This window comes from Tamandua tetradactyla, chromosome 22 (genome assembly GCF_023851605.1).
Source record: "Tamandua tetradactyla isolate mTamTet1 chromosome 22, mTamTet1.pri, whole genome shotgun sequence".
Taxonomy (NCBI): Eukaryota; Metazoa; Chordata; class Mammalia; order Pilosa; family Myrmecophagidae; genus Tamandua; species Tamandua tetradactyla.
The window spans coordinates 46,972,900-47,000,483 of record NC_135348.1 but is presented as its reverse complement, the minus strand read 5'-3'; the positions used below and the strand labels follow the sequence as shown (position 1 = coordinate 47,000,483).

General features: G+C 40.1%; 1 long non-coding RNA gene across 8 annotated transcripts in view; it reads right to left on the bottom strand.

The window, feature by feature from the left end:
- Positions 1-27,584, bottom strand: part of LOC143666379 (uncharacterized) — an 86,955-nt gene that overhangs the window by 35,851 nt on the left and 23,520 nt on the right. For 2 of the 8 annotated variants that reach the window (XR_013167573.1, XR_013167579.1), the window contains exon 3: positions 1,323-7,197. The exons of 4 other annotated variants lie outside the window; for them this stretch is intronic. This is a non-coding gene — a long non-coding RNA (uncharacterized LOC143666379). The remainder of the gene's footprint in view (positions 1-1,322; positions 7,198-27,584) is intronic. 2 more of the 8 variants (XR_013167574.1, XR_013167575.1) reach the window with 1 other exon arrangement.

The following is a 27,584-nucleotide window of genomic DNA, read 5'->3' as shown; positions in this document are numbered from 1 at the left end:
GTGAGCCACTGATTATATACTATGTCTGGACTGTATGTGTGTGAAAATTTCTCAATAAAAAACATTTTTAAAAATCCTCTAAGAAAACCGCCACCTTGGAGATTCACACAGGGTATTGCGACAAGCCCAACTGCGCAAGGTCTCCTCTCCACTTGGGCACAGACCATTCCTTTAGCTCTTGCACACAGAACAAGTAGTCGCCTTGCATTTGTGGAATAAAATTTAAAAAAGAGAAAGTAATCAGTCCTGTTCTTTATACCTCAATGCCCATCCTTTCCCCTGGCACACAGTAGCTGCTCAGTCTGTTATATAAATGGAGTCGTATGTTTAAACAGCCACTGTGTGGATTTGAAACTATTGTGTATCCCCAGAAAAGCCATTTTCTTTAATCCTGATTCAATATTTTTGGGTGGGATCTTTTTGATGAAGTTGTTTCCATGGAGATGGTTGACCCATCCAGTTGTGGTTGGGATCTTTTGATTAGGTGGTTTCCATGGAGATATGTGTCTGCCCATTCAAGATGGGCCACTGACTGGAGTCCTTTAAGGGGAAGAATTTTGGAAGAAGCTTCAGACTTGACACAGAGACCTTTGGAAACGTAGAAAGAAAATGGTCTTGGGAACCTATTTTGAAACCAGAAGCCAAAGGACCAGCAGATGCCAGCCACGTGCCTTCCCAGCTGACAGAGGGTTCCAGACCCACTAGCCTCTCTTGAGTCAAGTATCTTTCCCTGGATGCCTTAATTTGGACATTTTTATGGCCTTAGAACTGTAAACTTGCAACTTAATAAAATTCCCTTTATAAAAGCCAACCCATTTCTGGTATATTGCATTTCTGGCAGTATTAACAAACTGAAAGCCACCACCTCTCTATATTTTACATTTACACACTTTCCATCTAACTTCAGTCATTAACCAATAAGTGGCAAGCTAATCTCACATGGCTGGAAGTCAGAAAAAGTCACTGCTGAACAAGCTAAAAATCTGTAGTAATAATAGCTATCAAAGCTGAAAGTATTAAACACTATTTGAAGGGCTTTAGGCATATTGACTCATTGAATTCTCACAACTGCTATTTGTGAGGACTGCTATATCAGTACACATTTAGATTCAGTTGAAACACAGAGAAGTTAAATGACTTGCTAAAGGCCACACAGCTCTAAGTGGCAGAGTTTATGATACAGGAAGCCTCATTCCTCAGTTTGCACCTCTGCATCACAGGAAAAAAAGCCTTTTTCATGTGCAGAACCACCAAATAAAGGACCATATTTGTTTTCTTTTTAGTGTCAAATTAAAAGTAAACAAATTTCAAGACACACATACCCTCTGTTTACACACATCTCAGCTCCTTCCATTAAAACCTTGAAGGTTGAAGCTTCAGAAGAGCCAGTGTTTGCCTCCAGAATGCTGGAGAAAGAGGCCAAGAGATGAAGGTTTTCTGTCACCAAGCACAAATCCATTTCAGCTTTCCTAACTAAGACTATTTACATTATCCATTTATCTGAGCTGCTTAAATAGATTTAAAAACATTAACTAATAAGTCCTCATATTTGCTCTCAGTAGCATTTGTATTTAAAATTATATTACTGCCACAGAAAATACTTATTGCATTTATTAGATATTCCCAATGCTTTTTAGCCTCTAGTCGTATTTATATACACCATTAAGATGATCTAAATTTCAGTTTATATTCCATAAATGACTCCATAAAAAGAAGGCTCCATCTCTCTCTGCTTTTATGATTATACATGCAATAAAATCCATAGAAGGAAAATCCAAATATATAAAAAGCAGGAAGGATACTGACTGTAGATAATGCAGAAAAGAAGCTGGCTGGTTCCAACAGCCAGAGAGATAGATGTTCCTTGCCATGCACAAGTGGGGAAGCTGAAGGGGGGCTGTGTCACTATGACCCCCTGCCACTGCTCACAGGAGTGACCCACCACAGCTCCCGTTTAACATGCCACATCGCTCCCATCACTCAGTCAGGCAGATGCCAGCCCCTCCGTCTACTCCCCATGAGTCTCACAACTAGAGGCCTCCCCAGTGCTGGACCACGGGCCTCTGTGCTGCACAGAAGAACAAGCTTCTCCATCCCTTTGCCTGCACAGCTCCTCCTGGCCTTCACCCCAACAGAGACAGGCTCTTTCACACAACAAACATCAAAAAACTGTATGAGAATGACTAACAGTAGCCATAGAAGGAGGGTTGTTGGTCTTGTAAATATGCTCCTCTAAATAGTTTGAACCCTAGAAAGGGCTGTAAAAATCCACTGACACATCTCAGGATGGTGCCCACCTGGCCTGACCGACTGGCGGCATGTGCATGGGGGCAGTTCTCCAAGAGAAGGACAGGATAAGAGGGAAACTAGAGGAAGAGAGATTCCCAGGCACCTTTCTAAGGATGACTCAGTTTGGCCTGAAACAAATCCAGAAGCGATGGAAGAAACGTTTTGGATGATGCTTTGGGCTCTAAATGGGTTGCTGACAAGTGATTAGTAAAATCGGATATTTATGAAACTGCACACAACTGCAGATGCTGTGGAGCATAAAAAACTGGGTTGCAGGTACATGGTTTCTACGTAGATGGGCAATCCTTAAAAGCACCCACAATTGTGGGTAATGCTGGGGATGAAATCTGTACTCTCTGTATACATGCAGTCCCTGGAAGCTCAATGCTAGCTAGTGAGGTACTGAGCCAGCCCCAAAGATCCTGCTGATCCTAATGGCCCAGAGACACACCAGCCATACTCTCCCGGCCCCCCTGACACACCCTCCCCTTGCTCCTTCCTCTGCACACAGACATGCCACCATGTTTGTTTCTAGGAGATACAAACTGGGCTTCCTTGGAATCACCCCTTACTTACATTTTTTATCATTTCATAATCCTCTAGGTAAGAATTAGAAAATTTACAAGAAAGTGCACTGCTGTGGAAAAGCAGAAAAGTCAGTAGTTCTACCTGAGGAGGCATGGAAATCTAACCGACTGTTATCGTAGTAGTTCCGCTAATAGGACTTGCTCTCCATCCCTTCCTGTCTGCCCGAATCCAACCTCAAAGGAATGACTTGAGCAGTTGTACAAGGCTCACGAGATGAGATCCTCTTCAGGGACAGAAGTAAAATATATGTCATCAGCTACTTAAATCTCATGTAACCATTTAGGAGACCCAATGAGTTGGAAGGAAGGAAGGAAGGAAGGAAGGAAAGGGAAGGTGGGAAAGAGGAAGAAAGGAAGGGGAAAAGGAAGGAAAGAAATCTAAGGAAAAATTTATTTGAGGGGTATGTGGAGGATCAATCCCTGTGGGCAGCCTTTGAAATCAAGAATCCACCACTAAGGATAGTTCTATGAAAATCTCCAGACTGTCCTCCATTTAGAACGTCTGAAAACACAAAGGGAGATGTCCTAAGCCTGTCCCATATTGATAAAGAAAAATATTAAGTGATATTATGGTTACAGCCAAGCACTATTTCTTTAAATTAGACTCTTTCCAGTAAGTTAGCAGGAACATTGAAAAAAGTCAATGTGACTGTGACTGATTCTAGACTTGATCAATAGTGTGTCATGTAGCAAAATGCAAAGTCTGGGCATTATAGAGCAACCGATCCTCTGTTCAGCACAACTTTAACAATGACAGTGGTGAAACGCTCACCTCTAATGGAAGGTCTGCAAGGTTCTACATTAGCTGATGACGACACACACATGGGGCTAAAACTGGACTACTCCCAAGGGAAAAACTCAGAAAAATATAGAATATGTCTGTAGCCCCAATTCCCTCAGTGAAACCACAGCTTATAAAGCCTAGCCACCCAACAACTGGGTCTGCAACCCCAGATTGGGTCAAGCTGCCCTCAGAACATCAGGTGACCCTGTAGTGCAGACTGGAGATCAGCAAATGAGCTCTGTCCCCATCTCCCCCCACCTCCCGCATGCTGTACTGATTGGAGTGGCGAGTTAGAGCAAGGCCTTTGGGGGCCTGGGGGCTTGGGTCTGACTCCCCTCTGGCGAGCTCACCGACTCTTGGACCTTTGCTTGCCTACCTGGCACCTACTGTCTCTTTCTGTCTTATTAATAGAGTCCTAACTCTATTCAGGCATCTTCCTCCTTCCCACACACCATACGTGACTTACAGGAAACTGATTCCCAGAGGTCGGCCCTGATTGGTCTAAAACCATTCAAGGAATCTGACGATTTTTTGCGTGTGCAGGAGGGGCAGATGTCCTAAATTGGCCTAATCAATAGAAAAGCTTATGGGTCAGTGTTCAAGAAAACAAAACAAAACACTAACGGTATCTGAAATAGTGGGAACCTAATGCTGGAAATTGGTTACACGGCTGCTGAGTAGGCTGGGGGAGCAACAGGGACTCAGTGTCACCCAGAGCCAGTGCGCATGGTGATTAGGGCCCGTGGGAGCCTCTGGGCCCCGTCTCCCAGCACCTACCCTCATCCCTGGGGCCTGGACCACTGTCATCCCTGTTGCTCGGGGTCTACGATGGCTGCTGTGAAAGCTTCCTGAGCTCCCACCGCTTCTGCTGCTGCTGTTGAATGGCTGACTCTCTCAGCAAGATCCAAGGACTTGCTCATGAACCACTTCCCAAAACACCAGAAGCCAGGGAATAAAGAAGGCTTCTCCCTTCCTTCTCCCTTCCAATCTCCTGCCAGTGCCTCTCCTGGCAAAATCTAATGGGAAGCAGAGTGGAGCTGGAGGCCAGGCTGCCAGCAAGGTGGTGGGCAGAGAGGAGGAAAGAATGAGCATCAAGCTGAAAGTCAACGGGAACCATCCTCAAGGAAGCACACCTGACCCACGCCTTGGGCGAGGATCCTCTCTCATGAGTGCCAAATATAAATTAGTAAGAATGTCGTCTCAGTTTCTGCTGGCAGCCATCTCATGCCCATGAGGAGAACCAGCCATGGGATGAAGCTGGTTATAAACAGCAAAGAAAAGAGAATCCAGGTACCTGACTTGAGACAGCAAATCAACCAGTTTGCTGTAGAAGCTGATCTACCTCTGGACACCTTATTTTGGACAAATAAACATTTCATTATTGTTTAAATTGATTTGAGTCTAGTTGTTATTGACTGCTGGAAGCACCTTGAGTGATACACTAAACAGTCTCAGTTTTCTCATCTATCAAATGGGGATAATAGCATAATAATGGCCTCTACCTGAATAATGTACCTGTCACCTAACAAATGGTCATTTGTGTTATTATTATTATTAATGTAGGTAACATTCAATATCTGTTTTGCCATGCAAATATAGCTTAATGATAAATTTGGTTAGCCGCTTGGGTCCAGAACACCATTTCTGCCACAAAATGCTCTCCAGCCACTCAAAGGCCCCTACCCGCCAGCCACTGTACCACCTCTATCTTCATTCAGTTCCTCCGACAAGTACACAAGAACCCCCACCAGGACTCAGATGTCTGGTCAACTTGGAGCCCTTCACCGCCTAAGGTTCTACCGTCCATAGCTTACTACACTTGGTAAAACGATGTGGGGAGGAATCACGTTGAGAAACTGCTAAAACAGCAGAACTAATGAGGTAGCTGAGTCTTCCTTCAGGAAATGAAAAAAACAGACCATGAGAAATTGGAGAGTTGGCTGAATGCAACAGAGTGTGCTTACATTAAAAAAAGAAATGTGATCAGTCATCCCTGAAATTGCCTAAACTGGCCACTGGAAAACAATCCCAGGGTATGACTTTCTTGAGACTCATTCATTACCTGAATGAGCAGGTATAACCAACTTGCACAAAACGGTGACCATGGAACCCAGCATGGTGAAGTATCTCTTTGATAAGCATATCGTGGAAGACAGTGACAGAGATAAGTTTCAGGCTGTCCCCTCCATAACCATGGGGCTGACCTTTCCATGGTCATCATGTAGTACATACATCTCTACCCTTCCACTAGCAACACTAATACCTCCATCCACTTCTTTGTTTTCCTGCCCACATTTGCACCATTCACTCCAATAAAGTAAGTCAGCACTAGAAGGAAAGAGGGAAGAGAAGGAGGAAGGGAGGGAGAGAAGTAGGTAGAAACGGAGGAGAGAGGGCGAAAGGGTTCCCAAGTGATCTGATGACCAATTAAATGAGGGAACAACTGTTCTTGTTCAAATTCTTCATACTAAAGATAAAGACCCTGAAACGATGGGAATAAGTGACTTAATAGCAGACAGAGAGGAAGTACAAGTGAAAACCATAATTCAGGTCTACCACCTGGTTGTTCAATATTCTGCCCACCATGTCCACAACATCACATATCATATTCCTTTTTCTCTTAAACATGGCAATTTTACCACCATTTGAATAGTTTTCAAAGTAGTAATTTTGTTTCTGAGCTAGAATTAGTTAAAAACTGTACTAAAGTAAGAAAGCATTAGCATTAATATACAAAAATAATAGGTTGCAATGTACTACCCAAGAGAGCTCAAAGAAAAGAATCCTTCCACAATGAAAATAGCACACCTTAGCTACCATAGTAGCTGAGCCCAGGTTTTCTCATAAAACAGAATGTCCATGGTTCAAAAAGTTTCTAGGAACAAGACTTTTATGTCAGATAGAAGGAAAGATGGGAGTTCTGCAAATGAATCATCCATTGTAAACATTTTAAACTATGAAGCTAAGCTCTCTTACCACCTGTGTAAGATATCCTCCATTTGCCCTGAGTCTATTCTAAACTCTGCTCTGTGCACAGTGGCTCACATTTGTGGGCAGCATCAACCATCCCCTGCCCTCTGCCTTCCAGCAGGATCTGGTCTCCACCACTGGAGGGTGGGAGACAAGAGAGCTGGCGGTGTTCATTCCATGGCTCCCTCCCAGCCAGGCTACAGGTTAGCATAGCTGAGCTCCTCCACCCAAGGCCATGACTTCCTATGGCTACAGATCTCAGCAGGTCTGGCACTAGCTCCCTCCCTTTGCCTCGCCAGGATTACAGGGAGCAGTAGTTTCCCATGTTGCTGCCCTGCCCTTACCTTTGTACACAGTCACGTTGTTAACTTCTCTGCCATCATCCCGTTTGAACGTACCTCTGACTTCTGCCAGGCCCGAGTGGCAGTGATGCTCCACCCAGAAACTTCCCTTCACACAGGCAGCTCAGGGTAGTTTGGGGGATGTCAAATCTAGTCCACTCTGCCGAGGATTAGCTGGGTGTCCTTAGGAAAATCATTTGATGTCTCTGATATTAAATTTCATCATCTAAAAACAGTAACAATAAAACCTTGCAAGGTTGTTTCAAGATAGAGAACTCATGTGAAAGTATTCTACAGTAAATCTAAGAGTAGAGACAAAACCAGTGTCGGTGGTTTTCACTTTCCTCAATGTTGATATATAAAAGTAGATTATTAAAACTTTCCCTACTTCAAAGGACATTCAGTGTATCAGGATACTAAAAGAGAAGCCGTTCTACATACAAATGATGATGACTGGCCTGGCAATAAACTAACAAACTGGCATTGACCCCGCCCCCACCGTCTTTCTGGGTGGGAATTGTATGTTTGCATGGCTTTCATAGAGTCAGTGTTTATACCTTCCAGAGTAACTCTCCTGAAATATGTGGAAACATTATAAGCTGTTTGATTTGCATCTAATCAACTATCTCTTGTAGATATCTTTTCATTTGAGTAAAACAGCAGCGTTACCACATGATCTAAAACATTAAATTTCTCTACTTTGGATATAGGGTATAGGAAGGCAGAGACATATCTTTCCTGAAGAACTGTTTCCTGTAGTCTGTAAATATGCTCAATGCAGCAAGTCACAGGGCTAGTTTGTATATGGGAACAATATTTGTCCTCAGGATTTCTTGCGCTTAGAGACATTGCACAGTTGTTAAGGTGCAGGCTTGTATTAACTGCCTCTGTAATATTTCATATTAGAACTCCCTTTGCTTTCCTTCCAGTTAGAAGTATTCATTAAAATGTGCAAAAGAAACCCTTGATCAGACACTTGGGCCTCCACTTGGAGCTATATCTGGATTCTTATTTTGCTGTCACCTCCATAAACCAACCAACAAGTGGCCCGAGGCGCACTCTGGTTTTGGTCAGCACTCTGGAGGCCGCGGGAAATCCATCCAAGGAGCCTCCTACTCTTCCCTGCTGAAATCATCACTCCCCACTCCAGCCTGCTGGCTTGGGAGGGGCAAGGGCCCCCACTCACTATCACTTCACTCATATTTGCTTTCTTTTAGCTTCAAGGACCCGAGCACCTGAATGCTAAGATGATCAACATCTTAGAAATACAGCTTTTAAAGCACTTTTCCCAAGATTCAAAAGCTGTGGATTATAAATTCAGTTAAAAAGAGGTTGAGGTATCATTTTCTTTCTAACCTGTAAAACAAAGTTAAAAGAGAATGTTCAGGGTATTGGGGAAACTAGTGGCATTAGACGATTAATATTGTCTTTAGGTTTTATTTTCTTATACTGTTGGTTGAACTAAGTGGTGCTAATATAGCGATTACTCCACAATGAAATCGAGGCTTCGTGACTTCTGAAAAGAAGTGCCTGTTCCTCGCTGGCTGGTGCACACCTGGTTCTGGTGCCTGGCTCCTCATAATCAGGAGCTCTTCATGCGCTGTATGGCCAAGATGGTGGTCTTTATTCGCATTACCCACTGCAGGAACTGCTTCTCCACATCCCAGCTGGTGGTCCAGCCAATCATCACCCACGAGAAGACAGAAACACACAGCTCATTACACAAAACCCAACACCTGCTGCCTACATTCAGCTCTTCATGTTTCTTCTATCTTCTGTATTTTGTCAAAAGAAAGAAAAAGACTTTTGCAAGAGGAAGACAACTATACATCAGTTTCATCATTTTACTGATGCCTCAGCTGTATTTACAGGATGATTTTCCCTCCTCCATCTCTCTCCAGGTTTTCTGTGTTGAGGGAGGAACTCTGGTAAAGGCATTAAGAGGCTGGGCTCTAACCACATAACTCTGGGCATGTCTTTAACTATTCTATGCCTCTGTTCCCTAATTTTTAGGATTAGGGGATTGAACATAATTTTTACTATGTGTAAACTATGAAGCAGGAATTAGCACAACATGGTGTTCCTCTGAAAGAGAAAAAAGAAAATCACTCCCCAGAGCATTGCTAGGCAAAGGAGAATTAACTGACAGGGGACCAAAAGCAGAGTTTACACTACGGAACAAGCAGATACCCATTAGACATTTCTGTTGCCCCCAAAGAGTTAGCTGTTTGGGCAACTACAGGTGCTCTCTGCTCTTAACCCTTTATCCACTAACAAGGTTTTCACTTCTCCATCCTGGCCTTCCTTTTCTGTGCAGGAAACCTAGGGACCCACATGAGCTAGCTCCCACCTGCAGGTTTATCAACTTCTTTTTTATAAAAAAGGAGTTGTCTTAATATCTGCTAAGAAGATATCCTTCTTTATACCTATCTCTTCAATGTCTCTGATCAAGCCCAAATAGTTTGCAAGTAGCAAAAAGTGTGAGAGAAAGACAGCTATGTTGCTAAGACCTCCAGGCTAGGCTGCTGAGGGCAGGAATTTTTTTTTTTTTTTTTTACTTTTTTTATTGTATAACTTATATACTAAAAAAAGAAAGAAAATAGCAATAATTTTCAGAGCACTCTTCAACAAGTAATTATAGGACAGATCCCAGAGTTTGCCATGGGCTACCATATGATCCTCTGAGATTGTTTCTTCTAGCTGCTCCAGAATACAGGAGGCTAGAGGGCTTAAATATTTTTTATCATCACAATCGACTTTTTTTCTTTTTCCTTTTGTGAAAAATAACATACATACAAAAAAGCAACAAATTTCAAAGCACAGTACATTTAGTTGTAGAACAGATTTCAGAGTTTGGCATGGGTTATAATTCCACAATTTTAGGTTTTTACTTCTAGCTGCTCTAAGATACTGGAGACTAAAATAAATATCAGTTTAATGATTCAGCAATCATATGCATTTGTTAAACCCTACTTTCTCTATATAACTCCACCATTACTTTTAATCTTCCTCCTACTTTTTAGGGGTATTGGGCTATGGCTATTCTAACTTTTTCACATCGGAAGGGCTGCCAATAATATGGATGTTATAGAGAGGCTGGGCCCTCTAGGTTGCAGGATTTATCTGGACCAGGGATTCATCTGGAGGTTATAGGTTTCTGGAAAGTTACCCTAATACATGGAATCTTCGTAGAATCTCAGATAGAGCCCTAGATGTTCTTTGGAATGCTTATGGTTGGGTTTGGCAAGTTATGATAAGTAGCAATGTCTAACTGAAGTTTGCATAAGAGCCACTTCCAGAGTAGCCTCTTGACTCTATTTGAACTCTCTCTGCCACTGATACTTTATTAGTTCTACTTCTTTTCCCCCTTTTGGTCAGGATGGAATTGTTGATCTCATGGTGCCAGGTCTGGATTCATCCTTGGAGGCATCTCCCATGTCTCCAGGGAGACTTTCACCCCTGGATGTCATGTCCCACTTAGAGGGGAGGGCATGATTTCACTTGCAGAGTTGGGCTTAGTGAGACTGAGGCTACATCTGAGCAACAAAAGAGGTCCTCCAGAGGTGACTGTTAGGCACACCTACAGGTAGGCTAAGCTCTCCACTACCTACATAAGCTTCGCAAGAGTAAGCCTCAGGATCAAGGGCTTGGTCTATTGAGGACAGGATTTTATGAATACTATAATTGTAGGCACTGTCTCATCCCTTTCAGAATTGGGTAAATAAAATATGTATGCTTTTTTTTAAAATAAAGCCTTCTATACCCCACCACCATAAGAAAAAGGCTTCTATTAGAGTCTTCTTCTAATTTTAAACAAAAATTGACCCCATCTTACAGATTCCTTCTTAAATAGTAATGAGTACTAGTAGAGCATTTTCTCATCAAGCACTTGACAAACCATTTTTAAAAATCTTCTTTAAACATAACAATAATCATTTCATGGTAGTCACAAAGCTAGTATATTTGGAATGCTACTAGGTATTCATGATTTTCTAATGAGGTTTGTAGATTTACTCTGCAAAGGAAATAATGAGATAACATTTGCTTTCAATTTCAACACAAGCAGAATACTAATTTAAAGGACAATTATTTGCCCACTCTTCTGTGATAAATGATATTTATAGAATAATTCATGCATAATGGCAGGGTGTCTAGAATTATTTTACAGACTGCAATATAAAAAAAATACTATGAAATTAAATTAATGACATAAGCCTTGCAAATGTCAAAATTACACACTCCAGTTAGTGAAATCTAAAAGGGTTGAAATAACATTATAGTTTTACAGTGAACTATCAACTAAAAGGTCAGTCTTCCTCAAGTCTCCTAACTCTTCTAAAGGAAAGCAAATGCACAAATTGTTTCAATTTATCACTGAGAGAAAACTTTTTTTCAAAATGTAATATTTATTCATTAGTATATCTAGCATTAAAAAAAAAATCACACAGAATTTAAAATTCCTGATAGTCAAGTGTGGTCATTGAATCCCTGGGTTCTGGATGGCCGAAGCTAACATATCTTCACTCCACTCATAACTAACACGTGACCTTGACTCTGCGACTCAGTTTCCTCATTTGTGAAATGAAGGTAATAATGGCATCTTCGTCCCTGAGCTGTTGTTAGGGTTAAACGAATTAATACACATTTCCTAGTACACAGAAGTGCTCAATAAAGGTTAACTGCTACTTTTGTTATTTCACAAGCCTGGATGTTAACACGTCTATGACAGTGCCAATCTGTGAGTGCTCTTGTGATTGCATATATTTCATTTCCCACCGCTGGTCACATCCTTTGTCCTCCAACTTGTGATGTCAGACATCCCCAGCCAACTTCTGAAGAGAAAGAATCCAGATTGTAACCTGTTGCTTTAACCTGATATCCAGGGCCAGTTCGTTGCCTCAATCTGGGCACCTTATTTCCCTGACCAAGTAAATCTGCAAATCATGCTTACCACGTAGCATTTTAAGCTTTTGATTTCTCAGTCACTCCAAATAAGTTCTAAGAACTGAAATCTCACTCCTTAACCAGCTTCCTATAGACAGTAAAATACTTCCATGGCTGAGTGAAAAGTGGCCTGCCTGCCAGAGAAGGCAAGAGCTGGACAATGGTGCGGATTTCTACACAAAGCTTCGGGATTGGGGAGGGACACGCAAAGCTTTGTCTGGTGATGGAGATTTTCAAAGTCTCGATAATTTTACAGATTCACTTTAAGATTCCTCCAGGTGAAAATGAAATAACCAGCCATCCCAGGGTAAGTCTTCATTATATTCCTCATTTTTTGCAAAGGGATGTCAAGTTTTTATATGTGTTTAATATCCACTGTACATGGACCAACCTGCAAAGACTAAGCCCCCTCTTCTCTAGGCTCATGTTAAAGAAGAGCAACTCAACCTTCTGGTTTCCTGGAATACTTATCTCAATTAAAGTCAAAGATAAAGCACAATGGGGCAGAGGGTAACCGGAGATAATGTAAGTGCTGGGTGCTGGCCTATGGAGCGGTCATTTTAAAATTTCTTTTGCACAACGAGTTTCATCTTTAAAACCTATGTAGTAGTCATCCAAAAACATTAATTAATTACACTTTATTGCTGTTCCTTTGATATATTTGGTGGTCCCTAAATGAGAATGCTGTACAAGTGTTTTTTTATTTTTATTTATTTTTCAATTAGACTTTTTTAGGACATAATTGTAAATTCACCTGCAATTGCAAAAAATAATATAGTACTAGTATGCCTTCATCCAATTTCCTTCAATATACTTTTGTTGTTGTTGTTGCTAAGTATTTTATTATTTTTTTGTTCTTTATTTAATCAAGATGACATAAAAGTTTGAAAGTAAATAGAGGAGTTATGATTTTAAAAAGACAATTTTTTTTTAAAGTGAAGAGGCATTGTCTAAACAATAAGGAAGGAGATGGTTAGCACACATATCAGTAAGTATACTGGTGTGATAAGACACAGACTCTTTGTCATCCAGGCAGAGTACTCAGATGATTGAAATAATCCAAGAAAACATTTTCATTTTAACAGAGTGAAAAACAAATTCTTGTTTTGCGTGAAGATATATCTGATTAAAAAAACTATTGAAACTCTTACAAAACCATAAAACCTTAGTCAACCTTAACCCAACCAATAAATTCACTTCTAACAAGACTTCTACAACTTTCTATATCCATCCATTTTGTTCTACACATTCCTGTTTCTCATTCTGCAACAGTTATTTTACTTTAGGGGAAAGAGTACTCTCTTCTTCCTTAACAAAAACACTTCCTGCATACTTTATATATTTAAACTACCAAAAAAGATCTTGAAATCACTCTTCAAGCCAATATTCTACAAAACTTACGTTTTTTCTTTCTTGCGAAAAATGACATATACACAAAAAAGCAATAAATTTCAAAGCATATCATAACAATTAGTTGTAGAATAGATTTCAGAGTTTGGTTTGGATTACAGTTCCACAATTTTAGTTTTTTACTTCTAGCTGCTCTGAGATACTGGAGACTAAAAGAAATATCAATATAATGATTCAGCAATCACACATACTTGTTAAACCGTACCTTCTTTGTAGACTTTTTAAAGTATAACCTTATTAAAGCATATTTTAAATGTCATATGAATTCACTTATTTTAGGTATATAATTCCAGTTTTTTTAACAAATTTACCAAGTTATGCAACCATCCCCATAAATCAATTTTAAAACATTTTCATCATCCTAATAAAGTAATTTATGTCCATTATCTGTTAATGCCCATTTCTCTCATCCCTGCATCAGCCAGCCACTAAATCTATTTCTATCTCTTTAGATTTACTTTTTCTGGAGTATCACATAAAGGGAATTATATAATAAATGGTGCTTTGTATCTGACTTCCAATACCTAGCATCATGTTTTTTATATTCTTCCATGTCATTGCACATATCAGTAGCTCATTCTTTTCACTGATGAATAGTATTCCATTCTCTGGATATATCACCTCTTGTCTGTCCACTTACCAGCTGATGGATATTTGTGGGGGTTTTTTGGTTTGTTTTTTTTTTTGCTTTTGTGAATAATATCGCTAAAAACATTAGCGTGCAAGTCTGTGTATGGATATATATACTTTTTCATTCCTTTTGGATGGATGCCCAGCAGTGGAACTGCTGAATCATATGGCAACTTTATATTTAACTTTTTAAAACCTGCCAAACTATTTTCCAAAGTGGATATACCATTTTATATTCCTCCCAACAATGTATGAAGGTCTGTGCTTAAATACCCTCTTTGGTGGCAGAATGCTCACCTTTCATGCAGGAGACCTGGGTTTGAGTCCCAGACCTTGTACCCTCCCCCCCCCCCCCAAAAAAAAATAAAAAAAAAACCTTCTCTGTACAACGAGGGCTTATGAGATCTTGCAGCTGCCTCCTAGATAGAACATTTCACAACAGACCCTGCTTTATGCCGTGCATCTTCTGTGTATCTCTCAGGGTGTTTGGGACAACTAAGAGTCACATAATTATTTTGCACTTAGGTGTATATATTTTTTTTGAATGGCTTAAAACAACAGAAATTTATAGTCCCACAGTTCTGAAAGCTATGAGTCCAAAATCCAGGTATCAGAAGGGCCATGTCCTCTGAGGTCTGCAGGGAAGACTGGTCCGCCCTCTCTCCTGGCTTCTGGCAGTAGCCAGAGATCCTGGCTGGTCCTTGGCTGGCAGTTTAACTCAGTCCACCTCTACTGCCACATGGCTTTTTTCCACGTCTGTCTCTTCACATGGCATTCTCTCCCCGTGTCTCTCTCTGTCTCTTCTTTTAAGGACACCAGTCATAATGTTTAAGGGCCCACCATACTCCAGCTTGCTGTTAACTAATACCATCTTCAACGATTCTATTTCCAGATAAGGTCGTGCTCACAGGCTGGGGGGTTAGGATTTGAACATATCTTTTGGGGGGACACCATTCAATCAGAAACAGTCTGCCCCCTGTCTCTCCCCCCAAATTAAACCCTTTCTCACATGGATAGTACACTCAACCCACCCCAGCATCCCCCAAAAGTCTCAACCCATTGCATTATCAAGCCCAAAGTCTCATCTTCTAAATCAGGTACACATGAAACTCTCAGTAGGCTCCATCCTGGGATAAAATTCCTCTTCTTCGGTCGATCTGTGAATTTCCTCTGTCCCCATCTCCCTGTCTGTGCTATGTGTGTGTATTTGAAGTAACATGAAGAAATATGCTAAGATTGCCACAAGAATAAATTATATTAGGATAAAAAAATCTAATGGGAAGTGGGATAGAAATAGAAGTCAAAAGAGAAAAAGGAACAATGTGAAATTTTGGATAGAGAGAAGCTTGTTCATTAATGTTTTAAATGAATAACGATGGATTTCAAATCACTATGGTATTTATATTTCCATTGAAGAGTGATAAGTAGCTTCATTTTAAAACATTTGCAATATGCCATAAAACATCCTTTGCAATTATTTGAATATATAATGAATAATTTAAAAGTATTTGAGAGGGTACACGGTTTTTTAAAAAGCTTTTTAGGAGGGATGTGATCTTTTTTTTTTAAATGCCAAAACCACTAAACTTAGACTGCTTCTTTTCTTACATTTCCAACACCTCCTCCCCATCCTCACACTTGGTTGGAATTATTCAGCAACTTCTGTGTGTGTGTTTACGGCTACAAAGTACAAAAGTTGTGTAATATAAGCCCAGCTATTCTAATAGTTGCTCTATAAATTGAAGTGAATTGAAAAATAAAAATGTTTAAAATTTGCCACAACAGCAAAATAGAAAATAAAGTTGACTCCACCCTCTTCTCTCTCCTCTCTTTCTTTTTCTTTCTCTCTGTTCTTTCATAAGCTTACTGTGGGTTAAGATAAAGATGGAGGGTGGTCTGCAGTAGTTCTCCAAGGAGCATACTCCTTGGTTTTATCCTGTTCATTTTTCTTTTTCCCTAAGCAGCCAACTTGTATGAAAACTTAGAACCTTATACTCAAAATGTGTTGCATGCATCAGTGTTGCTGGGACCAGTAGGGAGCTTATTAGAAATGAAACTCAGGCATGAACCTCAGGCTTCTGAATGAAAAGCATCATTTAAAAAAATCTATTTATTAATTTAAAAAATTAACAATAAACAAACAAAAATATTAACATATCATTCCATTCTACATATATAATCAGTAATTCTTAATATCATCACATAATGAATGATGACAACAACAGGAATTTGCAGGACAATTAACAAGCCATTTTCACATACATCATCTCATTTGCTCCCAGCCATAATCTTCAATTTAGAACACAGTGCTTTTGCAATTCAATTCCAGCAATAGGAAGAGAATCAGTAGAGCTTCCTGAGCTGCTTTCAAAGATGAGCATTCTCTAAATCCAAAATTATTTTCAAATTCAATCATGTTAATACTTTTTTTGTTGTTCAATTTTGTTATATTTAGGGAGGTTTTAGGAAAAAACTATGGCTAGTGATTTTTTTTTAGTATGACAGAGTTGATATTACTGTTATATCATAAAAATTTAGATCTTGGAAGCATGTTAATAAAACCATGTTGCGTGAACGCCAGTCATTTGCCTATGGTGGGGGCAGAACGCAAACTGGAATCTAGAACCTTTGAGTCTTTGTTTAAAAAGAAGGTAACACATTTCTTTATATACTTATAATGACTCAACTGAATAATATTTCAATATTAATCATACCTTTCCCCACCCCAGGAAACACTGACTTAAAAATAAGAAACCAGCCCTGTGTTCAGAAGCCATTTGCAGCCGTGACCAGTTTAAAATCACAGGGTGTTATTCTCATCAATACTTTTTATGGCAACTTGCATTTCTGATCAGAGTGACTTGTAAATGATTCAGAAGACTATAACATATTTTGACATGGCCCATGTGACCTGGGAACGTTAAAACATGAAAAGTAAGTTCTTAATTATATGTGGAATGGACTTGTCACATCAGTGGACCTCTCCCCTCAGGAGAAACACAGGATGGGAGTGAGGATTGAAAAACAGATTCACAGCAGCAGTAAAAGTTAGAACCAGTGAGGGTTAAGGTGATCTTTACTTAAACTACTTGGCACTAAAAAATAAAAACCACAATTTTACATTTTGATGTGCAGAAAGAATCCAGGACACTTAAAATTAAATCACCCCTTGCCATTACTCTGCCAACTAAAACGACTTTCTTAGAAGGGTCTTCTCTGGCCTCCAGTGTATGTTAGTCTCTGCTGATATACATTCCCCAGACATCTCCTTTTCATAAGTACCATCACATTTCTTTCCTGCTACAGTGGAAATTTCATGATGGCTGGGCTGGGAGGCTGCCCTGTCTACCACATATCCCAGTGTCTGACACGTAGAAAACACTCAGTAAATGTTTGTTGACTCAATGAAAAATGGATGAACAAATGAATGAATATAATCCTTTCTGTCTGTGAACTGCTACAAATATACAGTTAGCTCTTCATGGCATTCAATTAAGAAACGAGAAGCACTAACATATTTAAGGCCAATCTGCAGGAATCTAAAATGGAAAGGTGAAATTAGACTATGTAATATATGGCCCAGAAAAATGATCATTTTAAAAAAGGCTTATCTTATAGCTGGGCCACATGCATTGACTCTTTTAACAGCTTTGTTGAGATATAACTTACATACCTTGCCGTGTGCCTGTTTAAAGTTTAAAAGCAATTCAATGGCTTTTAGTGTATTTATAAATTTAGTATATTTACATCACCACTACTGAATTTCAGGACATTTTTATCTTCCCTAAAAGAAAGCTTGCATTCACTAGCAATCGCTCTTCACTCCCCTCTCTCCCCACCTGCAGCCCCCAACCCCAGGCTACCACAAATCTTTCTATCTCTATAGATTTGCCTTTTGTACACATTTCATAAATAGGGTCATACAATATGTGGTCTTTTGTCACTAGCTTCTTTCACTCAGCATACTGTTTTCATGGTTCACCCACATTGTAGGGTGTCAGTACTTCCTATCTTTTAATTGCTAAATAGTATTTCATTGTAGAAATTTTCCATATAGTACCTGCTCATTCCCCAGCTGATGACATTTAGGCTGTTCCCAATGTTTGGCTCTTATGAATAATGCTGCACGAGCATTTGTGTACAAGTTTATGTGTGGAAATTTGTTTTCATTTCTCTTAAGTAGATACCTAGTGGTGGAATTGCTGGGTCATACGGTAACTCTGTTCTTAACATTCTGAGGGCCTGCCAGATAGTTCTCCAAAGTGGGTGTGCATTCTACACGAGTGTCCCAATTTCTCCACATCCTCACCAATACTTGTTAGTGTCTGCCTTTTTTATTATAATAATCCTAGTGGGTATGAAGTGGCAGGCTGACCCTCTTAATCAGATTCACCAAACATCTGTGGAATTCTCCACCTCATTTTATCTAATAGGTTCAGGATAAAAACACAAATGTTTATGTATATACAGAGCCATCTAATAAATCAACAACTGTTTTTAAATGTTTGATTGTACATGTGCAATATTAGGTACTTAGAAAAAAATAAAAACTCTGAGCATTGATGCTATATCTATATTGTCCACAGCTCATCTTTCATACATTAGATAGAAACCCAATTAATAAAAGTTGCAACATTATTTTTAAGTAATTCTTATTCTCTGATTAGGAGTAAACTAAATTCACAGATTAAACAAATAGATAATTGTAGAATGGGATATAGTGTAAAGCTATATTATTTGATATTGCATGTATCAAAGGGATGTAAACAACTATCATGAGGTAGATTTGTAAGGAAAGACGGAGATAAACACTTATTTAAAGGCTACTAGTTGGCTTCTTTGGGGCCCACTGCTTGTTTTCCCTAGCTCCTTGGGAATCAATATACTAAATATTATTATTTCATTTATCCTATGAGGAGATTACTCATTTACCTTTGGATATGCTCATTTCAAGGGATCATACCTGGTAAATTGGCTGACTTAAAGTCTGGCGGATACCTGGGGTTGCACAGAATGCTTCCCTGAAACTCAAGGAGCTCTGTTCTGGATGAAAGTCATCTGGCAGTGTGCAGTTCTGGTGAGCTGCTCCCTATGCCGAGCGCTCCTGGTTCAGAAGAGCTTGGAACCCTGCACTCATCTCTGAATGTCTGCGGGAAGTCAGACAAAGCCAGGAGTAACGCCTGGTCTCCTCTGGAAGCTCGTCACTGAGTGCCAGGTATCCAGCTCCTCAAGCGCCCAGACCTTCCTTATCTGCAGGTCACTTCCTATAGACTGCGGCCCTCCGTGCGGATCACATACCACAAACAAACTCTCTGAGGGGATTTTCTCCAGTGCTTATTTCCCAACTGTGCCATTTTGAAAGGATTTCTACACACCCTGAACAGCCATGCCTTAATCCTAATCCAATTTTGTGGAGTCAGCTGTTTCTTTTAAACCCTATCTGGCACAGCAGGTTGGGGGTTTGATTAGATTATCTCTGCAGAGATGTGGCACACCCAATTGTGGATATTATCATTTGACTAGAGGGAGATGTGACTCCACCCATTCCAGGCTGGTCTTGATTGGTTTACTGGAACCCTTTGAAAGAGGAAGGATTTTGGAGAGAATGTCAAGAGAGCCACAAATTGAGCCACAAGAACCACAAGAGCCCTTGCAGCCAGAGACCTTTGGAGATGAAGAAGGAAAACACCCCCAGAGGAGCTTCATAAAACAAGAAGCCTGGAGAGAAAGCTAGCAGATGCAGCCATGTTCGCCATGTGCCTTTCCAGTTAAGAGAGAGACCCCAAACGTCATCAGCCTTTCTTCAGTGAAGGTAACCTCTTGTTGGTACCTTCATTTGGACATTTTTATAGACTTGCATTGCCTTAGAACTCTAAAGTGCAACTTACTAAAATCCCCTTTTCAAAAGCCATTTCTGTTTCTGTATATTGTATTCTGGCAGCTAGCAAACTAGAACACCAACTGTTATGAATTAAATTGTGTCCCCTATAAAGATACACTCAAGTCTTAACTCCCAGTCCAAAGACTGTGACTTTATTTGGAGATATGGTCTTTGGAGATGTGATTAGTTAAGAGAGAGAGAGAGAGAAGAGATTGGAGTTAACTACCACAAGCTAAGGAATGCCAAGAATTGCTGGTAACCACTAGAAGCCAGGTCTGAGAGAGGCATGGAACATATTTTTCCATAGAGAACTCAAAGGGAACATGGCCATGTCAACACCTTGATTTCAGACTTCTAGCCCCCAGAACTGAGATGATAAATTCCTGTCAGCTTTAAGCCACCTAGTTTGTCATTACAGCCCAGCAAACTATGACACCAATTCTCACTGGAAAGAGTATTGCTGTGCTGCTTTTACCTTCATCTCCACCTGCCCACCCACAATTGTTCTTTCATGGCAGCGTGAAGATCTGGCACTGCTGATGGAAAGACCCCTGCCTTGCAGATTGGCTTCTGACATTACGCTCTGCTACCACACGACCCTGCCTTGCTCCAGCTGCTCCTCCTTTTACTTCCCAAGCGCTATGAAGTCCACAGGGTGCTATCGAAGGACTTGGCCCACGGAGCACCCATTTCTGCTCCTGGAGGCTCCTAAGTACCAGAATATGCCATGGAGTACACATGACCACACGCTGATGGCAGGGCCTGCCCGGGGTTGACCTAACAAATGGATCTATTTGCTTTGTGCTTTGGCTCAGACTGAAAGAGGTCTTGTTAAATGGTGTTAAAAGACTGAAACAAGTCTTGAGCCAAAATAGATGTCAAACCCTGAGGGGATTGGCCACAGGGTGAGTCCACCTATATTCACAGACCACAGGGCTGCCTGGCAGAGTTCAGGGAGACTTGCACCAGATGCTTGAGCCTGTCCCTAGCACAGCTTGCCAGGCAGAACTTTTATTTCTTCCTGATTTTTCTCTATTGCACATCCAACATCTCTACCAAATTAAGGGAGGGGGTGAGGTGGGAGGATGGCACCATTCTAACACATTCAAGGGTTTAAGTTTTATGTAATTCTTTCCTGTGATTTTTGCCATGAATGTTTTTTTAATTTTTTAAACAAAACATTAATCTGCTAGCTTGTATTTTCTTTAGGATAAAGCACAAAAGTGTCACTATTTAAAATCAATCCTTAACAAATATAAAACGATCACCTCTGTGAAAAGTAGAGTTTCAAACTGCCTTTCCAAAGCCTTATCACCAAAGTATTAACTTATCTCTTGTAGAAAAATGGAATGTACCAGAACAGCTTGTGAAATATATTTCGGATCACTAGAATTTTTGGTGGAGGCGGGGGTGGGGTGGGGGTGGACCTGTAAAATTTCCCAATTCTGAATGAATTTCGTTGTGTATCTTAAATCAATAAATAGCTTGGCTCTAAGGTGCTCAGTGCTTTGTATCACTTCAGCTGACTTTGGCATCCTTCATTCTATTGTAGATGATGAAAACACCATCTATCCTTCTTGAAAGGGCTTTTTAAAGATCATTTCACTGAAATGTCCTAAAATTTGAACCAGATGCTTGAGCCTGGTTGTTGACTAAAGGTTCTGGACAATAATTCACCTTGTTAATGGTTTCTCATAACAAGGATGTATTTTACCCCCTATTAAAAATAAACAACATTCTCCACCTTAAAATTTTCATATACTTGTTTATTTGTTACTATGTTTTAAAGAACCTGGAGTTTTAGACTTGAAATCTCTCATAATCATGTTAGTGATACTTAAATGTAAACTATGATTAGTAATCTGTCTTGTTAAACACAGAATGCCATAACCTTCCCCCAAAAGAGAAAGCATCGAATTACTAAATGTCTAACCTTTGACAAGTTACCTTATTTATCTAAGCCTCAGAATCCTTATCTAGTACAGGTTGTTGGAAAGATTAAATGTATCGAAGATGTTTTGGACAAAGCCTGGAATGCAGAAGGAATGCAAAACTAACAGGAAGATTGCTTTTTTCTAGGTAATAACAATTTAGGTTTGTGACTCCAGGTATGTCTGTCCCTATCTTGACCTTCCTCCCCATCCTTCCCTTACTCATTCTTTAGTTTATCCACTCGTTTGTTCAGCATTTACCAGGTGCCTTCTCCAGTCTCGGGTGCTATGGATAGAAAGGAGGATAAAACAGTTTTGCTCAGAGCTTACTGGGAGACAGAAACAGGCAAAACAGACAACTTAAACCTATGCAATAACTGTGAAGATGGAGGAAGCTTCAAGTGCTCTAAGAGCAAAGAGGAAAGAGATGCAGTCCAGTCTGTGGGTTCAGGAAAAACTTCTTTCTCACTGTGAGCTGAAACCTGAAGAACGGGTAGAAGTTGACTAGGTAGAATATATGGGGGAAAGTATTTCAGGCAGAGAGAATCCCAATGCAAATGTCTGGAGGTGAGAGAGAACTTGGTGCCTTTGAGTAATTTCAAATAATCCAGTGTGGCAGAAGAGCAGACAAAGGACAGAGAAAGAATAGATAAAGTAGTGACGTTTTTACAGATGAGGCCAGAGAAATGAGCAGAATGAGATTATAAAAGGCATTGTAAACCACGGTTAAGCATTTGGAATTTATCTTAAAAGCAACGGAGAGTCATGGAAGGGTTGTAAGTAAAACGGCATCGCTGGATTGTGTCTGAGAAGGATCACACATAAAGTGAAAAATGAACTGAAAGAGGGCAAAACTGGAGATGGAGAGGCCAAGTTGGAGGTGATAGAATAATTTAGGCAAAATATGATAGTGGTCTGGATTATTGTAGTGACAGCAGGATTGGAATAAATCCATGGGCTAGATGTTTAGTAAGTAAGCCTCACTGGATTTGATGATTTACGAGAAGAAGGAGGGGCAGTGAGGGAGGAGTCAGAAGTGTTACAACTCGCTAGAGGCAACACAAGTAAGAACAAGTTTGGGAAGAAAGACAACAAGTTTAGCTGCGAACACAATGAATTTGAAATATTTATGGAATATCCAGAGATGTTCAGAGCCCAGAAGAGAGAGCTAGGCTGGCACAATAGATCTGAGAGTAATCAGCCTACAGCTGATAAAACCAAGGAAATGGGAAATTTCTGGGACGGAATCCCATAAACACTGACACACAACAGATGAAGTTGTGTATCGCAAACTCACACAGACTTTAAATCCTCAAATAACAGGTTTTTGTTTCTCGAAGATTCACCATGACATGCTGTTTTATTTTACTTCTCTTACCATGCCTCCACCCCCACTGCACAGATATCTTCGTAGCTGTCCTGCAACCGTCTGCAGTCCTCAGCACTCAAAAAGGAAAAGAGAAAAAAGACCGGGGCATGGGGGGCAACTTGAAGTTCTTAACCAAGCTAAATCCATGCCTGCAGTATTTGGAGCTAAGTGTTGTAGACAAATATCCTGATGGATGCAAATTATTACCATTTTAAAGATAAATTACAGAGATAAAATGTTAACTTGATCAACTGAAGTGAGGAAATTTCTCACCTTGTCACAACTTAATTGACTGGTGGACAATTTAAGAGGTGAGATCATGGTCTATAGATTTTTTTTTTTTTTGGTATGCTATATGGTGGGTGTCATGTTTCATTCTTTTTACATGTGACTATCCTGTTATTATAGCACCATTTGCTGAATTTTCTATTTTTTTTATTTTGGGGGAAGTGCATGGGCCAAGAATTGAACCCAGGTCTCCTGCATGGCAGGTGAGAATTCTACCACTGAACTACCCTAGTACCCCCTGGTCTATAGATTTTAATATTTCAGAGGTTAGTACTCTTTCACTTTGGACAATTCCATCTAGAAAGAAAAAAAAGAAAAGTCTGTACAAGTAATTTCTTTGGTATGTTTAAATGATCATAAATTATTTGAGAAGGGAAAATGTAGCCAGAAATGCTTAGTGTAAAGAAAATGACTGAATTACTTCCAAAGTCCAATTACAACTCTGAGGGATTCAAACGTAATAGAAGATCTAATTGTTCAAGGGGTTAGGCATATAAAAACCTTAAATTTTCAATTTTTTTCACTCCTTTAAAACATATGGTTTTGTTAAAAGAAATAGGATTTACTTACATAGCAGAAGAATGTCACATTATCTGACTCACATCCTACCTAAATTTTCCTGTTGGAACTTTTCCTCTAACAGATGGTAATCTTATTTTATACTGGATCAGCCCCACGATTTGATAGCATTATACTTTGAAATAGGAATCACTTGTTAGTTGTATGATTCAAACGCTCTTCAAGTACCATGTAGTCATCCCGTTACTTCATGAAAAACTGAAATTATACAGGAAATTTCTAATGGTCTTCACTGCAATAAAGTATTCTAATACTGTAAGCCTAATTTTCATCCTGAAGAGAAGCAGAAGTGCCTCAAATTCCAAAAAGCCAAAAAGGCAAATATTGCAAACTATTCAGAATGACAGGTTTAACACTGATTGCATGCATGTTCTACACAGTTCCCAAACAGATGGGCTGTGAGCATTCAGTAAACTAAGAGGTAACCATCAGCAGCCAGTTTGAGTTCAGCACAAACAAATTCTGTCGGATAATCTAATGCCCTATCAAACTAGAATTATTAGTCTAATGGATTTGTAAAACTGATGTAATACAAACAAGGAAATCTAAAAACATGAAAATTGAATTATTCAGCCAAAAGAGAATATTGGCTTTCCATTTACAGTGATATAATCTACTGCATTAACATAGCCAATCATTCAAACTTGACTGAGTACTGTGCATCCTGCATTGTGCTGAGGATTGACCACCACCTCCTTTAATCCTCACAGCCACCCGATGTGGTAGAGACAGTTATCAAGAGGCAGCAGAGAGGTCTCGGCATGGCAGGGAGAGAGGCCAAGATGGCGGCTTAGCAATGTGTGCATTTTAGTTTGTCCTCCAGAACAACTACTAAATAACCAGAAACAGTACAGAATAGCTCTTGGGGCCACGTCAGTGACCGGACACACAGCGTACCCCAGTCTGGACCAGCTGGACCGGCTGCAAGCCCCCCCAAAACCGTGAGATCCCCAAGCTGCGGCAGCCTGCGCCCGGCGCCTCTCCCCCACAGGTGGCTTCCCAGAGGGAAGGGAAAGAGACTCTAAACCTAGTCAAGGCGGAGGTCGCTCACTGGGCTCACGGAAAAAGAGGAAAGGGGAGAAAACGGAGGTTTTAGTGGCTGTGTTTCTACGGAGACTTGGCAGCCTCTGGATTCAGTGGTGGGACTTCTCGGGCTGCACCTGCCCCAAGCATAGGCAGAAACGGGCTGCTTTCAGGGCTGTCTCCCGCCTGTGCCTCCCCAGGGGAGGGGTGAAGCCCAACTCAGGTGGAATCCCTCTCTCAAGGAATTGAGACCCCAGGGCTGGGCAATTTGAAGCCATTAAAACCAGCCTACAACCTCTCCTCCATCTCCACCACGGCCCCAGCAGGGAGAGTCTTCCAAAGTTAAAAGTGCTGCAACATCTTTTGCTGGCACGACCCACAGGCAGATGCGCCACATACTGGGCAGGATAAGAAAAACAGAGCCCAGAGACTTCACAGGAAAGTCTTTTAACCTGCTGGGTCTCACCCCCAGGGAAAACTGACACAGGTGACTCCTTCCCCCTGATAGAAGGCCAGTTTAGTCCAGGAAAACCTGGCTGGAGTCTACAATACCTTTTCCCTACGGAGGGAAAAGGCACCATACAAGCAGGGCAAGGAACAAGAAAACAAGAACTGAAAAATTATCCTCTGTTAAACAAAACCTAAGCTAGAGGAAAAAGCTGAACTGAAGGTCAAAAAACAGATAGACAACAAATTCATCTACCAAGAAAACCCTAGGTAAGAGAAGTGAAAGCAATCTCCAGAAAAAACTAATTAAGGTAATTAAATGTCTAGACGCCAGCAAAAAAAAACAAATCACACCAGGAAAATTGAAGATATGGCCCAGTCAAAGGAACAAACCAATAGTTCAAAGAAGATAAAAGAGCTGAAACAACTAATTCAGAATGTACAAACAGATATGGAAAACCTCATCAAAAACCAAATCAATGAATTGAGGGAGGATATGAAGAAGGCAAGGAATTAACAAAAAGAAGAAATGGAAAGTCTGAAAAAACAAATCACAGAACTTATGGGGATGAAAGGTACAGAAGAAGAGATAAAAAAAAAAACAGTGGAAACCTACAATGGTAGATTTCAAGAGACAGAGGTTAGGATTAGTGAACTGGAGGACGGAAAATCTGAAATCCAACAAGATACAGAAACCATAGGGAAGAAATGGAAAAATGTGAACAGGGACTCGGGGAAGTAAATGATAATATGAAGCGCACAGATATGCGTGTTGTGGGTGTCCCAGAAGGAGAAGAGAAGGGAAAAGGAGGAGAAAAACTAATGGAAGAAATTATCACTGAAAATTTCCCAACTCTTATGAAAGACCTAAAATTACAGATCCAAGAAGTGCAGCGCACCCCAAAGAGAATAGATCCAAATAGACGTTCTCCAAGACACTTACTAGTCAGAATGTCAGAGGTCAAAGAGAAAGAGAGGATCTTGAAAGCAGCAAGAGAAAAGCAATACATCACATACAAGGGGACCCAATAAGACTATATGTAGATTTTTCAGCAGAAACCATGGAGGCGAGAAGACAGTGAGATGATATATTTAAACTGATAAAACAGAAAAACTGCCAACCAAGAATTCTATACCCAGCAAAATTGTCCTTCAAAAATGAGGGAGAAATTAAAACATTTTCAGACAAAAAATCACTGAGAGAATTCGTGACCAAGAGACCAGCTCTGCAAGAAATACTAAAAGGAGCACTAGAGACAGATAGGAAAAGACGAAGAGAGAGGTGTGGAGAAGAGTGTAGAAAGAAGGAAAATTAGATATGACACATAAAATACAAAAGGCAAAATGGTAGAGGAAAGTACTACCCAAACAGTAATAACACTAAATGCTAATGGATTGAACTCCCCAATCAAAAGACATAAACTGGGAGAATGGATTAAAAAACAGGATCCTTCTATATGCTGTCTACAGGAAACACATCTTAGACCCAAAGATAAACATAGGTTGAAAGTGAAAGGTTGGGAAAAGATATTTCATGCAAATAACAACCAGAAAAGAGCAGGAGTAGCTATACTAATATCCAACAAATTAGACTTCAAATGTAAAACAGTTAAAAGAGACAAAGAAGGACACTATATACTAATAAAAGGAACAATTCAACATGAAGACATAACAATCAAAAATATTTATGTAATGAACCAGAATGCCCCAAAATACATGAGGCAAACACTGCAAACACTGAAAAGGGAAATAGACACATATACCATAATAGTTGGAGACTTCAATTCCCCACTTTCATCAATGGACAGAACATCTAGACAGAAGATCAATAAAGAAACAGAGAATTTGAATATTACAATAAATGAGCTAGAATTAATACACATTTATAGGACATTACACCCCACAACAGCAGGATACACCTTTTTCTCAAGTGCTCATGGATCATTCTCAAAGATAGACCATATGCTGGGTCACAAAGCAAGTCTCAACAAATTTAAAAAGATTGAAATCATACAAAACACTTTCTCAGATCATAAAAGAATGAAGTTGGAAGTCAATAATAGGCACAGTGCCAGAAAATTCACAAATATGTGGAGGCTAAACAACACACT